Source organism: Pelmatolapia mariae, linkage group LG7 (assembly GCF_036321145.2).
Source record: "Pelmatolapia mariae isolate MD_Pm_ZW linkage group LG7, Pm_UMD_F_2, whole genome shotgun sequence".
Classification (NCBI taxonomy): domain Eukaryota; kingdom Metazoa; phylum Chordata; class Actinopteri; order Cichliformes; family Cichlidae; genus Pelmatolapia; species Pelmatolapia mariae.
The window spans coordinates 52470028-52488131 of NC_086233.1; positions in this window are offsets into that span (position 1 = coordinate 52470028).

Here is an 18104-nt window from a genome sequence, read left to right on the forward strand (position 1 = left end):
GACAATAAAAACTGGAAGTGCACATGTAAGTTTCTTCCTTTTAATTCAACAGCTTTTGACACAATATTTATTTATTTTTATTTTTTTAAGATTAAAATTAAGTCACTAAGATCTTTTAAATGAAAATTTTGACTTGAAATTCTACTGTTTAGTGGTTGCATTAATTAAACTAAATAAAGAGAATTCACACAAAGGCTGGAGGATTTGATCCACTTACATTTGTTTGGCAAGGAGGTAAGACTTAGGCTAAAGTAAGTAAAGTTACAAAATTGCAGATATCTAAATGGAGATGTAGGACTGAAACAAGACTGCAGGAGTTCAGGGGATTGGAGAAAATGATAAAGAAAACATATTTTGGATTTCTGATTAAATTAAAAGCTAAGATGATAACTTTGCTCCTTTATGGTGTGTGTGTGTGTGTGTGTGTGTGTGTGTGTGTGTGTGTGTGTGTGTGTGTGTGTGTGTGTGTGTGTGTGTGTGTGTGTGTGGTGGTTGGGGGACAGCGTTTCAAAACCATCCAGTATGACAGCCCAGAGAAAAAATCAAGAATGGCAAAGTGCATTACAGTGACCTTTATGCTATTTACAAGGATTATTTCTTCATTTGTTTCTTATTTAAAACATATGGATGCGGCATCTCTGAGTCAGCACATATTTTTCATTACAGTATGTGTGATCTTGCGTCTGTGTTGAAATACATGGAACAATGCATTGCACAATATTGTTCTAATCATTCATTTTAAATACAATAGACGACTTGACTTGACAACTAACAATGGTACTGTTTCTACTCCTTAGTGAACGGCATCCTTTTAAGTACAGTCACATCCCGAATGTATGAATCTGTTCAAATACTGTTTTGCACTGTAAAACAAAATAACTTTCCTACTCTTGTTACAATATCTAACCAGTGCACTAAGTGTATTCTATCTTCTAGCCTTATTAGTCCGAATTAATTATATTAATTATATAGCAACATAAAAATATATTCAAGTTGCCTTAACTTATTATTTTTATGCAAAAATGATAACAGCATTTTAAACTGGTGAACTACTGAGGAATAAAACTAACGGGATTCAAGAAACCCAAGAAGTTAAATTTGACTTTTTCATCCTAATATGTCTTTCTTCTTCTTCTTCTTCTTTTGATTCAAGACGAAGCTTCATGTCCAGCTCGGTCTGGTTGTAGCTGTAGCTGCTGGCAGATGGTGGAGCCCTAGCAGGATCATCTGAGGCCTCACTGTGATTTGTGCTTCAGCAAACAACCATAACAGTGAAGTCTCAGTTGCTGAATTCAGTAAAGAAATTTCATCAGTTAATAAAATTTTCTCTTTTCCCGTTTCCCTCTTGTGATGGACATCATTACAGATTTAACAGATTTGTGGATAAACAAACTTAAAATCCCCAGAACTTAATTTCATCTTGGCTGAGATTTAAAAAAAAAACTTTTCAGAGCTCAAAGGTAAAGAAAAGCACACAAATCATCAATATTGTTTACAAAGAATTAAAGTCTGAGTGACTAAAGCTTAAATGTGAGGTGGGCGTAAAAATTATAACCATCAAATCTGAGTCAGAAAGGTTTCTGTTTTTTTAAACAAAGAGGAAACATTATTATTAAATCCCTAATAAATAAAAAACTAACAATTTGGAGTTAAGTCACTTTGCACCTGTGCCTCATCAGAGTCTTGCCCATGTTAGTAGATGATGGGTGTGCTGTGAAAGCTATGTTTCCAGGCGGCTTTGAGCTGATCTGCAGTGCACCATCTGTAGCAGCCAAGGGGACAACTGTTGCTCATTAAATTAGCCAGTTCCATCATCCTGATGCATCAGAGGAAGACCCGGGATCTCTGTGACCTTTCTCTCCCCCACAACCAAGCCCTTTCCTTCACTAATATAGATGCAAACTCAAGTAGGTCAAACACCAGGTATAAATCTTTCTTGGCAAGCCGCTGCGGTGTTTGCCAGGTATGCACTGCAGGCTGGCGTAACGGACTGTGAGTGGAGGTGTGGCTGAAGCATGAAGTGGGCACGCTGTTGCTGTTGCCAGCAGGCTGGGACCAGCTTGCCGCTGGCCGAAGGGTTTGCCACCTACATGGGGACCATTTGGCTGCAACAATGTGTTTCTGAAAACAGATATTTGTTATCAGAATCAAGCTGACAGTGCATTAATACCAACAGTTGTGAACAGAGTGCTGCGCACCAGACTGCACAAATGTGAAAGTTTCAAGCAATTAAAAGTTTTTTAAAAATGGAAATGTGCTTTATTCATTTGCAAAGTATCAGAAATAGTGAGGTCAAGATGATAAATTTTATAGACAGCCCTTTGTAAAACGGCGAGTAACTGGCATGGCATAAAGCTTTTAATTTTCTGACCTTTGAAGTTTTACTGCAGATGGAGATGTCCTGCCCTTACTCAAGTTATAGCATAGCATTGAAGAGTCTTTAAAGTGGTTGTAATGGACAGAGCTGCATGAAACAACTGAACAAATTCAAACAGGTGAATTGTGAGAATAAATCAATACACACTAGAGTAAAAGGATGGGATGGTGAACACACATTACTATGGTAAACCTTTCTAAAATGTTTGACATTTTTACTAGGGAGCTTTTTAACAAAACATTTCTGTTATGATTTTAATACTGAGCCTCGTGATTTAGCCACACAGACAGCTGATTATGTTTAATCGATAATACTTTGATGGCATCGACCAGTTAAAAAAGCAAATAGCACATTGCTGCAGGTGTAGCATCCAAGTTGACTAATGTGAAAATCTGAGCACTTATTTATCTTAAAGGAGTAAGAGGCAACAATAAAACAGGTAACAGACACACAGTGTTTTCACATCCGTTCAGACTAGTTTACTTGTTTGACCACTAACCCACCCACGATGAAAGGACGAGAATTCAGCACTTCCACATCTTGGGCATTTTTTTTAAATGTCAGTGACTTGTTGTGTCATTCAACTCTTGCTGGAAAAACTGCATTAATGACTCAGAATGGGCTTTGATTTGCACGCTGCCATTTCTTGGGAACACTCCTTACATTTTCAAACCTCTCTGGGAAAATTCACACCTGTGGTAAATTCACTCTCTCCTCTCCTCTATTCCGCTTACATAAGGGGCACAACAGGGCCTTCAGTCATATATGGTAATGCCTTTTGAAAAAGTAGTTGCTTCAAAGTTGCATGCTTTCTCCAGGACCTGGGATATTCGGCCTTAGCTATACATTATACTGAGCCTACAGTGAGGTGAAAAAGCGACCACAAGATTTTTTTTATATCTCACCTGAAGTGTTACACAGCACTGAGGTTTGATATGCCATGGTCTAAGAAATACTCTTGTCTCCTTCCTGTGACCCTAAATTGGATGATCAGTTGAGAAAATCGTTGGATGACTAATTTAGTCGGAAGGTATGCAAAATTATATTAATGATTAAGTGAAGAAATTGGTTATGACATTGCTGAGCAAGTTATGTAAGCACCAGAACAACCTTGTTTTGTTTTGCTTTTTTAATCTCATACCTCACAGCAGGCAGAACAGATATTAAAATTCTACAGTTCATGATTCTGGGTGGGGTTACAGATGAGCTAAAAGCAGAAGACAAACCATTTGGCAGGTGGTATGTCCACATATCACCAGCAGCACTGACTTGGCTAATTCATTTTTCCTAAATTGAGTTACATGTAAAGTGTTCACTTCTTTTTAACCAGAAATACCAGTAATTCTGCAAACATTAACCAACGTTTCTTTCATTTTAGCTGCTGCTCCCACCAACTAATTAGAGAGCAGCCTTATGTTACGAGCTTGTGAAAAATTGTATTTGCAAAGATATTAATAAAAGATTCAATAAATTATATGACTAGCAGGAGCATAGTAGCACTAAACAATTTTTCTATTGAAGCAATTAAGGACTTCATGGCTCAGATGGTTGATCCAATATGTGCTCTTCATACATCCACCCATGTTCTTCTCTTTTCTCTTTTCCTGCTCAAGGTTGTGGGGGGTCTGGAGCCTATCCCAGCTGTCATAGGGTGATATAAAAAATGTCCAAGAAGTCTTCCAGAAATCCAGGAAGACATTAAGTGGTGAGAGAACAACCAAGGAAACAAAAACTCATGCAATCTACCTTTTTTACAGTGCGACCGAATATTTTGTAAGACTTGCTGGATTTAATTTTTTTAATCATTTTATCATAATTACAATTACAGAATTAATATTTGGAGATTTAATCCATGCTTGACCTTTTATGTAGCTTTCACTTCTCTGAAAGAATATTCTTCCCTTTTCATTTTCTGAGCCATCTTCAAAATGGAACACCGACACAAATAAAACATGTCTAGGAGTCCACCCTGAGTTTCAGAGGTTGAGGAGAGTTAGCAGAGGTTGCTGTGCTTAGCCAGTATAAAAAATGGAGGCCTGTATTGAGTTTGTAGGACTGCAGCTCCAGGCAATGGTGATAAATCCACCTGTGAGAGAGCTTGTATCAGACAGGCCCAGGCCACTGGCAGATAAATCGACTGGCCCGTGCCCTGACTGGGAGACGCACCCCTGTGGGCTTCCCTGCCGCTGAGAGTTATATTTCCAGCTCTGTCCCTTGTAGGTTGGAGCAGCGCTTCAGGATACGAGCAAGCTAAATGAAACACTAATGCACCAAGTTTCCCATCAGAAATTTCCATAATTCATTTCCACACATTTCCTTGAGAGCACACTGTGGGATTTGAAGGAGGGGCTGGGAATCTAAATGCACCAGCTGTGTGAAAAGAGGTGTCTGATCAACAGCTCAGTGGCTGGAGCCTTATGTGAATTTCTGAAAGCCAGACACGTGACCTTACAGGTGTATTCCCCGTCTTTCTAACGGGAAGGGCTTTTTTCATTGTGGTGTGGGGGAGAGTTAGTGTAGTCAAAATGTACTCTCCTCCCCCAGCCTCTTTGGATTTGCAGTTTATACAGCTGAGAAAATCTATTATTTCATGTTGCACATTTCAAAGAAATCCCCTTTCTCAGCCATTTCATTTTCATCAATAAATAAGCCAGATTCTGCTTTCATTCAGCGCTTGAATCTATGTTGAATGATTTGAGGGGCTTAAAACTGCTTCAGCAGTTTGCTTTGTGCTCCTGGTTAAATGTTTCCCCCCAGTTTGTTTTTGTTGCTGTTAAACTACTTACCAAGACCATTTGTTCTGTGAAAAAAAAAAATTCTCTCTTGGATTGGAGTGCAATGAAGATATTACTTTTGATGTTGTTCTCTCAGAACAAAGGCTGCTTTTGTCTGTTGGTATATTGAACCGAAACTCAAGATGTCCAATAAAATACTCTACTCAAAAAGTTAAGGTGGGGAAAATAGACATTTTCGAGTTGTAGTTATTAATTATTTTATATCGGGTCGAGAATAATGGTGAAAATGAATGACCCTTTTTAGACTTCCAAACAGCAAATTGAAAATAACTAACAATTAGTCATATTTAATTTGGTCATATCTAAGAATAAAGGAGCAGTAATGAGACTTTGCTAACATTGTTGGATAGAGAACAAATGGTTTGTACCAACAGTGTTTAGAACACAGAAATAGTCTGAACACCAGGTGCTGCAGAACAATATTCCCTGCAGTGTGATGAATTGTTTGACTAAAGAGGGTATTCATCCAAAAGCACCATAGTCTGCAGTATGTGATTGCTAAACCTGACAAAGTCAATGAGAAATGGCATGTTCTTACACCCTGCAATACATCAACCTGATTCTGGAAAATTATAAGGCATAAATTTTACATTGTCAAGAGCAAACTAAATGATATCTCAATCATCCCCATGATTAGCACCCTTAAGTTTCAGTATCAGCACTGAAAATTGTAAAAATCATGGGTGCGGTTATGAGAGATAGGATGTCAGTTGTGTATTTTGTGGCGCAGTATAAGCGCAGCAGACTCAGAGGGCTTTCACTGTGAAATGAAGATAAGTTTACTCTTATGTTCCATTGTCTGGAAAACAATCCTGATAGCTGTTTTTCCAGCCTCGGTAAAGACCAAGAAAAAAAGATACGCAATCCTCCAGGGCTGCTTTTGCCCGAGGTAAGACACAGGTGGAAGGAGCCCAGAGCAGGGTCACAGTAAAGATTTATACTATGTACAAAGTAAAGAACAGAAGAAAAATGGCTGTTCATGTAGCGTCTCAGTGAAGCGAGTGAAACAGCTGTTCACGGAGTGAGGAAGTGGTCAGGTAAGACAGGCCTGGAAATAATAATCACAGGCCCATCTGCTGACCTGGGACTGCATGGCCCCCGGGCTCCCAGCACAGGCCCTCCGTATGGAGCACAGTACAGCCCTCGCCCCAGGAAACCTGGCCATGCCGCACTAGGCTGCTGACACTGCCACATGCTCTCTTTCCCTGGCCGTGCGAGCTTGAAAGCCTGTGCGCTCTCTATATGATGATCACTTTAAGGTGCCACTGCAGATACTATCTATTACCAAGTGACTGCCATTAGATACTGCACCCTGGGATCCTATATATGGGTACCTCAGGGAGTGTGTTTTAACTCGTGGAACAAACAAACCTCTCTTATGAGTGATGATAAATTGTTGTTTTAAAAGTTCCTTTTAAAGAAATGGGTTCATTAGATATGAGGACAAAGTTTTAGAGCGAAATGACCAACAACAGGGAATCAAGGACCAGTCTCGTTCCAACTGCCAAACTTGTTAATTCTGATCATTAATTTTTCAGCTAATAGCAGTGTAAGATGGCATTTTAATGTAGTGCCGGATTAAAACACATTTATCATATTAGAGAGCACATCAGTGATTTCCTGGTTGTGCATCCTTGATAGGTTCTACAGGAACAAATCAATATTGTGCTGTAATTGAGCGATGAGGGGGGTGAGAAGTGTGAACAGCCTAATCATAATTAAAGAGCGGGCTGCTAAATATGAGGGTGAACTAAGGCTGTGAAAGATAAACAGTGTCAGCAAGAGATAATACACCACAAGTCAGGCTCCGTTACAACTTCTCTGTGTTGTGTGAACTTACATGGGACACCAAATTAAAAAGATCAGACATCCTGCTGAAGCTGAGCCTACAACAGCGGCGAAACCTCGGCTGATAACTGTTGAGCATTTCTGGTCGGTGAAGATATAAAATCCAAATGGTAATGACATTCCTGCCATTTAGACATAATATTAAGACTAATCATAATTAGTTGCCGATACTCACTTCACAGTCTGAAAAGTGACTGATGTACTCTTCAAAAACCACTTAAAGGAGGCAGCTGATTCCTCAAATCCACCTGCTCACACTTAAGGCAAACACATATAAACAAGCACCCACTTAATCACTTTCTCTGCCTTTCCGCCTCTCTCTCTCTCTGTCTTTCACACACACACACACACACACTAACACACACATCACACACACATATTCTTTGCTCTGTGACATGCCGTCAAAGCACGCAACACAAAAGCACCTTTAATCTATTGGAAGAAAAGTGGTAAACAGATTTGCATCACTACCCCACATTATCTGCTGACACTCTGAAATGATTTGTTTTATGCACACTTGGCCTTGAAGTTTGCAAGCAGGTTGTCAGTGAGGATAGAATTGAGGTAAATGGTGTAGACTGAGAAAACAACAACTTTGCTGAGGTCCCCACTTTGAGTTTGGAGGCGAACTGCTTAACGCAAAAGGCAATTTTAATTGTATCGATTCAGCCATACAAATGTAGAATTCTTTTCAAAAGTGTGCACATCAGCACAGTCTCTGTCTTCTAATGCAGCCAAAAAGAGTTAGTTTATTTTGCAAAGCCCTTCAACCCAAGTAGACAGCACACAATGAGTGGATGGGGTTTTAGTTTCGCATGATCCAACACAATGCACAAAAGTTATTTGACAGAGAAAAGTGCAGATTGTTCAAAGCTATGTTTAAATATGATCGGCACTGCAAAATGCAAACAGCCAGATAAATAGGAATCTTGGCACTTGCAACTTTATGTCATTTGTCAAGTGGGGAAGAGCAAAGTGGCCTTTCTTGCTCTTTTAATAGTTCTAAAACATTCTTTTGTTATGGAGCAAACAAAGAAGATTCAAAGACGCACTACTGCTGGAAAATATTGAAAAAGCTAAACATATAACCTGAAATAAAGACTTCAAGCTAGCAAATCCCCGTGCACTGCAGAGAATAGCATTTCTAATTTTGACTTGTAAAACATACACTTGTTTGACAGTGATTTACCTGCCAATCTATCTTGTTCCTTTCACATATGAAAGTATGTGTCTGTTGTTTCTAAACTGTTAACAGTGTTTTGTACAAATACAATTATGACAAATGAAATGCCCTCAGGCATGTGGCTGCCTGGGAATTGGCTTATAAGCAAACAATCAGCAGCAGTCTGAGGGTAATTACATGAAACCTGCTATACATTTAGGCTTTGAAAACAGATTGTAAATCTTTTTACTCTTTTTTATTTAAATTCTAGCTTTGTCTTCGTTTCTTTCATTGAATCAGTCAACACGGACAAATCCTCAATGATTTTATGAGAATTTATGATTAAAAGCTTAAAAACTGTTATAATCTGCACTCATGTTAAACTTGGCTGTATAACTGCACTGATGTCTCATAATCAAGAAATCGCTCTCAAGACTGAAAAATTATTAATTAGTTAGTTAAAGTTTAATATAGGGCTGCAATGAAATGTCAGCCAAACATCTCTATCAGTTGATATCTGATGTGTAAACTGATTTCAGTGACTGTTGGTGGTGACTGATATCTTTCTTTACTGGTTAAATGCTCAAAGACAGAGTCATGAAGCATTAAGGTTTTTCCTACAATGAAGATGATTTTATTTGGGATAAACAGGGGCTTGAATAATAAAACTAAACTAGTAAATAAAATTTTAAAAAACATTGTATTGGCACAGACTCTGGGCCAAATTGTTATTTCAATAATTTGTACCAAAATTTTCCAGTCAGCTCATCCCTAGTTAATTATTTAACAAGAGCATTTAGGATATGATCCCAGTGCAGATAGTATAGGAATCCATGCCTGGGAATGTTTGTGCCTTTGCTTCCACACACAGCCCATCTGACTGTATGAGACTACCTTACACTGACATGGATCAGATTAAAGGCCCGGGATGATGGGGATGGTCATTTCCCAGGTAGATGTGGGCATACCGTGAGGGATGGGTTCTGTGTGGCTGTCACAAGACATTACCAGACAGCACATACTGCTACACACACACACACACTCGCACACACCACAAGCCCATGAAGATGATCACATTGGATACACAGATGACATTCTATCCCTGCTGTGACAACACGGGCTCATTTTTCTGCTCTGACATCCGTTGCTGTGTGGGTGTTATTCAAGTCAAATCTATCATTTTAATGGAGAAGTAGTCAGACCTGAGGATTATTTGAGGGATAAATATATCATTGTCTGTTCATTCTGTATCGACTGAATGTCATTGAGCCCTGACTAACTCTTTCCCAATGACAGCCTTAGGATCCTATAAAACATACATAGATGCAGGAGGCCCCGTACAGTGAAAACAAGCGAGCAACAGAAGTACAACCATTTGCGGAGGCTCTCATAACAGGCTCTTTAACGTATTCGCAGTGGGATAATGAACGGGGTAATTATGCTATCCTTAGTGAGTACAAAGATACAATAGACCCATCAATTAGAAATCCTCGGGACTGCTCTTGTTTAGCATCTTGAGTGCAACAAAGTGAATTGTCCACCATGATTTTAGCTTTTGTAAATGTGTTTAGCAGAGTTGATCTAAAGAAATTCCGATTTGCCAGCAACCAGTGCACCAGGGGCACAATGGAGTATTCCAGCATATTGCTTAAGCCATGGCCTCTGAAAGCACACTAATTGCATCTGGGATTTGGTTATCCAATCCCACAGTGCATTGCAGCCGGGCGAGGAGCAGGGGGGTGAATTAGAGTCTGGCGGGGTGAAGCTTCTGCTTGCTGAAGCCTTGACAGTGCTTTGTACTGAATGATTGTTCTCCAGACAGCTGACGGAGGTAGCGGCGTACGCAGAGTTGTTTGAAAGCCCAAAAGGATATGCGGCTGCATCATCAAAGTCCAGCAAGTCTTCCATGTGTCAGGGAGAGATTAAGCTCTTCCAGAGAGGGCAACGCCTCTGATCACTCTATTCAATCGATGGGATTTGAATAAAGGAATAAAAGATCAGGCATTGTGTATCTGGGTGCTGTGCAACCGCTGGATAGGATTAAGGCATGTTGGAGCTGTAACAGTGACAGACACCATCAATCACAAGTTCCCTACACTAGTTAGCTAAAGTTGATATTAGCCCTAAATAGGACACATCTGTTTGTTGCTGCACACTCTCAGACTTTAATTAATTCTCAAGTCATTTTATTTTTAGGCATGGGTTTTTATTTGTTGCTGCTCCTGTACATGTGCACAAAAATGTAAATTGCATCCTTCCTTTGCTCACAGTGAGGGGCTCACATACACTGTGATACTGCAAATTAAGCACACAGGCAAATTCACATGCACAGCAGAGCACACACAGGCGCGCGCGCACATACACACAAACACAAACAATATGAAAGTCACTGTGCAAACAAACTTTGGTCTGGTGGTCTGCTTCAGCCTCATTTTCCTGGCTGAGTTCTCTATCATCGGCCAGTGCCTCTTCCACAGGCTGTGTCAGATAATAGCTTTCTTTCTCCACTTTTCAAGAGAGAATGAGTCTATTCCCTGGAAACTGAGTTCAAGGGCAGGTCTATGTAACCCAGAGAAACACACTCTTGCCAAGACCTTGGCTTCAGATCCTGAAAATCGCCTAGCACGTCTTATGCCTGATCCGAACGCGTACCCTACACTGACCGGGAGCCCCGACTCTTCAACATCAGGGTAAGGAGTGTTGTTCCAGTTCAGGTCCATGAACTGTCCTTGCCATCTTAACTTCTATGTCTAACCAACTACTAATTGTTCACACTGTCGTCCTCTTGCATCAGAAAAACTGAGTTTCTTGATGTCTGAAGTACCAACTCAACTGATACTCTCACTTACTCAGTTTTTTTTACCCTCACTACTGCCTTCCGTCTCTTAGCCCTAGCCTTTCCTCTTTTCACCCATCATGTCCCACAGTGGGATATAATTACTAGAATTCTTTGCCTGGCTATGCTCTCCTATTAATAGCCTAGCGTTTAAGCCCTCTCCCTGGTCAGATGGTCAATGCTTGAGGGCAATATGTCACACTACATGGGCACAAAAGGTAGCCAAACAATGCCTATTGAGGACCAGGTGCCATTGCAGTAATACCATTTGGCTACCATTCACTATTGTGGTGCACTGTGCTTGCTGATACAGTACATTAATTGCTAGCGGTTTCAAGCTACCACGTTAATTAAAGCACCTATGGACAAGGTGTGTGCAGTCAACTGTCCACAGACGCTATTATGACTGTCTGGATTAGCTCGTTGGCATCCTTGAATGACTCATATAAAAACACAATGACAGACAGGAGAAAATATGACTGTGCCCCACATGAAAGAACATGCAATAGCATAGCTGAGGCATCATTACCATGACTTTCCATCATTATGCTGCATGAGAGATATGGCCTTTCTTGAAAAGATAGCCCTGGCGATCAAGCCAGCCTCTTTAATGATGTTTTGAAACTTTGTGTTCAGTGGGAAGAATAAATTTGATTGCTATTTTTGACATTAAGTCTTTCTTTTGTGTTTAAATGGTCTCTCTTTTTTCTACATAATATGACACAAAGCCTCAAAATGTACAGCTCTTCAGCAGAACAATTGTGATTTTGTTCTTAAATGACAATCCAGTGAACCCAATCCAGACTAACAAATGTATAATAAAACTACACGTATGAGGCCACAATTTAGGTATAACCAATTTATTTATCCTCATCTGAAATTATGAAATGTGCAAATGTAAAATCATTAGGCTCCAAAGGAGGAGTAATAATAAGAATCCAAAACAAAAGGCCAGTGGATTTATAGTGATAGTTAAGAGCAGAATCTTGTCTGTTACAATGAAACATACTTTGACTTCAAAATATTTTTTAAGTTTTAGTTTGTTCTGCTAATTCATTAATTGCTTCAGCTGAATAATAATTTCATGAAGTTACTTCAAACTGCGTTTAATTTTTCTAAATTAGTACATTAGTTCATAAGTAGCTATCACTAACATATTAAATTGCAAATTCTAAATTACTCCTTTGTATCAGTCACAGCCAGTAACCTTTATTGAAAAAGGCTTTCTACATCTGTATATTTTCTGAACTCTCCACAGGCTCTAAAGGTGGAGGTAAAGGTGGGTGGAAGAGGACTGGGGCCTCTTTAGGTCCTGGTCGGGCCTCCTGCAGCAGCAGCTTGCCTTCTGGATAAGAGCAGCAGACCTCAGTCTCTTTACTTACAGCCCGCTGGAGCAAGAGGTCGAAGCACACCTGAACCCTGCTCAGCACACAGTGGGCCACAGGGGCGAGCAACTCACAGGACAGCTGACCCGCTTTGACCTTTTCCTCTGCTTCAGGCCCGTGGGACTCCCTCCAATAAGCTCAGGGACCACTCACAACCTCTGTTAGCGCACTCTGGCCCTCAGCACCTCAGTCAGCGAGCACCCCACGACTGAAAAACACACACTCACTCAGTCATGTACTCAGCCATGTACAGTGTATATTGTACACATAACAAAGGGACACGCTCAAACATTGAACAGGCATCACATACTGCCTCATGCAAACACAATCTGTCGCACACAGCCATGTAGTGCATCTCCCCGTCTCCCGGTGTCTCACTCACTCAGGCTTTCTCTCCAATTCATGTGGAGTCAGATTGGCGGCGAGGATTAAACTGGTGAATATCCCCATCTTGTGGACAGTTTTTGTGTCATTATGAGATGCTGTGGAACAAATATTCACTGTCTGGTTCCACCTCTGGTCATAAAACCGATTTTCCAAAGCATATCAATATTACCAATAGGGCTGCTGTATATGTACTGTAGATCATGTTATCCTTTTCACTGAAACCCCTTTTAATTTGTTTTTATTAGCATTCACGCCAATTCTCACTGGTATAAACGATTTGTGTTCAAGTGCGAAACACTTTGTCCACCTCCACAGCCTCCCAGGGTCAAAGAGGCGACAGGGTGACTTTATCTTGAATGTCACTTTGTTTTTGGTTGGTTAGACAGTATCCTCTCTTGGAATGGCTTCTCGGATGAAGGCACAGGTGAGGCCCACAAAGGAGCAGCCCCCCTCTCCGTAGCATTTCCTCGACTAAAACAGCCCTACATTTTAATATGCAACATCTGTGCCGGGAGAGCCTTCCAAAATGGCTGCTCCTTGGAGGATGACGGTAGAGTCTGCTCAAACTTGGGGTTGGGGCATTTGGTACTGCAAGGTTCTGCACAGATGTTAGCATTCACAATGTCATTCTGTCCTTTGCCTCAGTACCCAGGGAGGTCTATTTTAAGGGAGGGTGGTGTGTTTTCTTCTTTAGTTTCATGAGATCACTTTATCTGTAACTGTCAATGTAACAATTCTACATAGACTCGTTCAACCGAACTGGGACTGCTGTCTCCGATCAGTAAGGTATGAAGGAGAGTTTCTGTCTGTTAATTTATTGCCTGCTACTGTATAAGGTGGTACTGCTTCTTTTGTATGTGTGAAGCAAAACAGAGTTGCAGTGCAATACTTTAGCCAATTACATTTAAAGTCTTCAAAGAGATAAAAAGAATGGTTGAATCAGATAACTCAGTGAATCGGCTGCATGAGTACATGGAGGAACATTAGCTCAACTACACAGAACTGTGTTTGTGGTGTGCTTTCGCAAAGAACTGAGAATATTTTCTGTGCAGAGACGCGATGACCTCAAGGCTGCTTGTCAGTCAGATTATTCAACTGATTCTCAAACAAGACTCTAGACATGGCTGGAGAAAATCAGAGAGGGGGAAGAAAAGACCAAAAGAGAGAAAAGGCAAAACTAAAGAGAAAGGGACATGTACAGTGCCTAATGCATCACTTACACAAAGAAGATGTTCATATTTAATGCTCATCATTAAAGCAGGGTTTGAGCATGGAAGACGCTTCTGTTATTTTCCCACACCCCTTGAGCCAAGTCCTTGTGACAGCCCTCCACTACATCCCGGCAAATTATCCGCATGAGCTGCGTCGAACAAAAACAGCCCATTGCGGGGGAAGTGAGGCCCAGCCTCAGCTCCACTCCTGTGATGGGGAGACACGTCACTTTGCATCAGCTCCAGCCTTCCAAACCACATCATCTGCAAGTGAGGAGAACAAGACCGCTCCATGGGGAGAGGACAGTCAGAGAGAAGAAGGCAGATAAGAATAAAGGAGAAGAGAAGAGAAGAGAAGAGAAGAGAAGAGAAGAGAAGAGAAGAGAAGAGAAGAGAAGAGAAGAGAAGAGAAGAGAGACTGTTGGCTCTGGGAGTCATATTAGTGTCCTACTGGGCAAGTTCATGTAAAGTAAAGAGCTCTGAAAGCTACATGATTTATATTAGCCTTCAATTTTAAGTAACATGACACATACTATAGGTGTAAAATATATGAAACACACATGAACTTGCAGTACACAAATAGAAAGCGGCTTAATTTCTCTTCTACATACTTATAGTAAAAATCACTATAAAGATGTTTGATCCACAAACTTCTGCAGGATGTATGTCAGCCAGTAGTTAAGTTAAACAGAGTCAGGGCACTCTCTGCTGGACAATGCTAAACTTGCAGGACCTGTAAAAACAAAGTAGCAGTGGTGGACTGTTTTTTTTTTCTTTTCTTTTTTGGACACATAGAGTACTAGTTGATTTTAGATGTTTAGAAAAGCACAGATGCCTGTGGCCTCTTTCTCAAGGATATATCCTGACGGCCAAGGAGACTTGAGAAAAATTGAGTTAACACCAAAATAAACCTGTCTTCCAAGATGCATGTGCTCCAAGCCTAAATTGGCCTATTTAAAGGCAAAACCATAGACAGCCTTTGAATAATATTGACTTGCAAAGTATATAGAGGTCAAGGACGGGACAGTAGACAATGCTAGTTGCCACAAGAGTGATGAGCAGTAAACCAGATACATTTAGGAGTGGTGCAAAGTAAATAGTCAACTACTCTGCTATTTTTTACAAATGAATGATTGCATGTGTGGTAGGAAGACTATAAGCTCATGAGAGAAAAACTAAAGAAAAATTTACGGTTGTATTTTATGGTCAAATTCATTTAATATTTGAATGATTGCGCCATGTTTAAGAATTAATTAGATTTTTTAAAATTAAACTGGTGCCTTTTTATGGTTTAGTTCTGCATTATGAATCTAATACTTCCATTATGAAGGAGAGCTATTTATGCCAGGTCTGATCACAAAAATATGTACTCTGGAAAAGAATAAAATTGCACCAAGCTAAAATAAATATATATATTATGTTGGTAAATGTGATTTGCAGAATTTATTATACCCTATCATACCCTATTATACCCTTTGTGTGTGTGTGTGTGTGTGTGTGTATACATATATATATATATATATATATACATATATATATATATATATACATATATATATATATATATATATATATATACATATATATATATGTATACATATATATATATATATATATATATACATATATATATATATATATATACATATATATATATATATATATATATATACATATATATATATGTATACATATATATATATATATATATATATATATATATATATACATATATATATATATATATATATATATATATATATATATATATATATATACATATATATATATATATATATATACATATATATATATATATATATATATATATATATATATATATATATATATATATATATATATATATATATATATATATATATATATATATATATATATATATATATATATATATACACACAATCACAATATTACAAGTATTGAATACATCCTGGTCTCTATATTGTGTTTTTCTTATCAAAAATCTCTTAAAAGACATGTTTACTGTCAACAACTCTTTGGTATTTTATTACTTGAAAACCGAATGATACGCCAATAGTGGTCCAGTGTACACACACACTGAATACATGCAGACTGTCTGTCTGAATCATTGCTCTCTTGCTGTAAACCACTCTGTACAGCCGAGCACACTATCCATATTCATGTGATTTTTGCCGGAAGGCATTGGTGTCTACTAAAAATAGCATGGTGAGAGAAAGGGGCTCACATTGTGTATCCTAACATTCACGAGCCCAGTCTCTATGATTGGTTGTAAACAAGTGTCTCCTTGCTAGGAACCTTTCCTCATGTCGTCAAGCAAACACTTGTAAATAATTGCTGTGGGTCAGAAATGAAGACGTATTCAAGGCAGAGTACATACTGTAATTCAACACAGTCACGCATTGTTTGTTTGCACACCTCAATAAAGACATCTCCAGATGGTTGGTGTTTGCACATAGAGACTGTGCTGGTAGATCCCCGTTACCGGCATGTGATTGTGGCTTTTTTGTGTCTTTATGTCATAATATGTGTAATTCCCAAAACAGATGGGTATCTATACATTGTTAGTTTGTGTGGAATTGAAATGAGCAAGTATCACTGAGAAAAACTGATGCTAATCAAAGGTTTTAAAACATGTCAAAACATTTTTATTTCATTTTTGTTTGTACAAAAGCACATTGGTTTGGGTTAAGGATGAGCTGAGGTAGTATCTCCAGCAGATGGCACCACCTGTCTGCTACTGTATAAATCCTGTATAACTGCTTGCTCACATTATAATGGTGTTCATAGTAGGTCTAAGAAAGTGACTATAGTGACAAATAATCACTGCTATTTGTAAACATAACTATCATGATCAAAAAGGTAATAAACTGAACATAGATTAGGGACAATTTCTCACACAATATGTGCAAAATCCTAGATTTCTACATGTCTGCATGACCAATAATGCTTCTCATTAAGGATTATAGTCGACTTTGAGCTATTTTAGCTTGGTTCCTAATCAGCCAAAATTACTCAAATGTAACTAACAACGCAGTTAATTAGTAGTCTCAGAAGTGAGTAATGGAATATTCTCAGCCAAAACAACAGTGATTTGCTATTCTGAGCCAAATACTTTACATACAGATTTTCCTGGCCCAAAAGGAAATGTGCTAGAATGTATGCAGGTCTGTGCTAATGTGGCAAAGTTGCAGGTCATTTCCGTTTTGAAGACATAAAAGCCTTTGGCGCCTGAGGCTACACTCTGACTTCCTTGAAACCGGACATGGAAACTGTGACAATGCCTCTGTAAGCATGAGAGGGTCTGTGTGTGAGTGCTATTTGAACAGGATGCAAGAACCAAGGGGGGCCGATACCATCAGAATTACAGTCTTTTATTTCTGTATCAAATGTGTTCCACATTATATGTCTCCTAGTTAAGAACAACATTATAGCACACTAACGTGGAAATGAAAATTATACCCCCTTTACAAAAGGGCAGCTGCAGGAGGTTGAGCCTTACTGGCCAATATCAGATAACAACTGATCTTTATGTTAACCAATCAGATGGCCAGGGATTTACTGATGTTCATGATGAAGTGACTTGGGCTGCAAGTGGCATTCATTTATTAATTTAATTTATCTGTACTGAAACGTATTAAGTATGTAACATAAAAGGTTAACACTTTAGCATTTGGAGCGATACATGGAAGTAGATGAGCTTTTCACAGTCACAAAACAGCAAAAACAAAATAATTCACAACACAAAAACAGAAGATCCATTCCGACCTTAGTGAGCAAAGACATCAACATGTGGATCCCCTGAAGCAGAAAAAGCCATTGGGTTTTACGTAAGAGAAGCTTAGAGTTCCCACTGAACATCCGTCATGTTAGTGAGCCATAAATCCTGAGTGAAATTACAAGATCACTGAGAATGTCAAGATCATAGCTGTACCGGCAGTTATAAATGAATATAAGATTAGTACTGTAGATTTATTTAAATATACAAAACAAAGTCTCTAAAATGTATTAACACCATGACCATGTTTGGATCTTTGCAGGCATTCATTTTTACACAGCCCTCTTGACTTCCTTTCACAGCTTCTCAGTCAGGTTTAAATCTG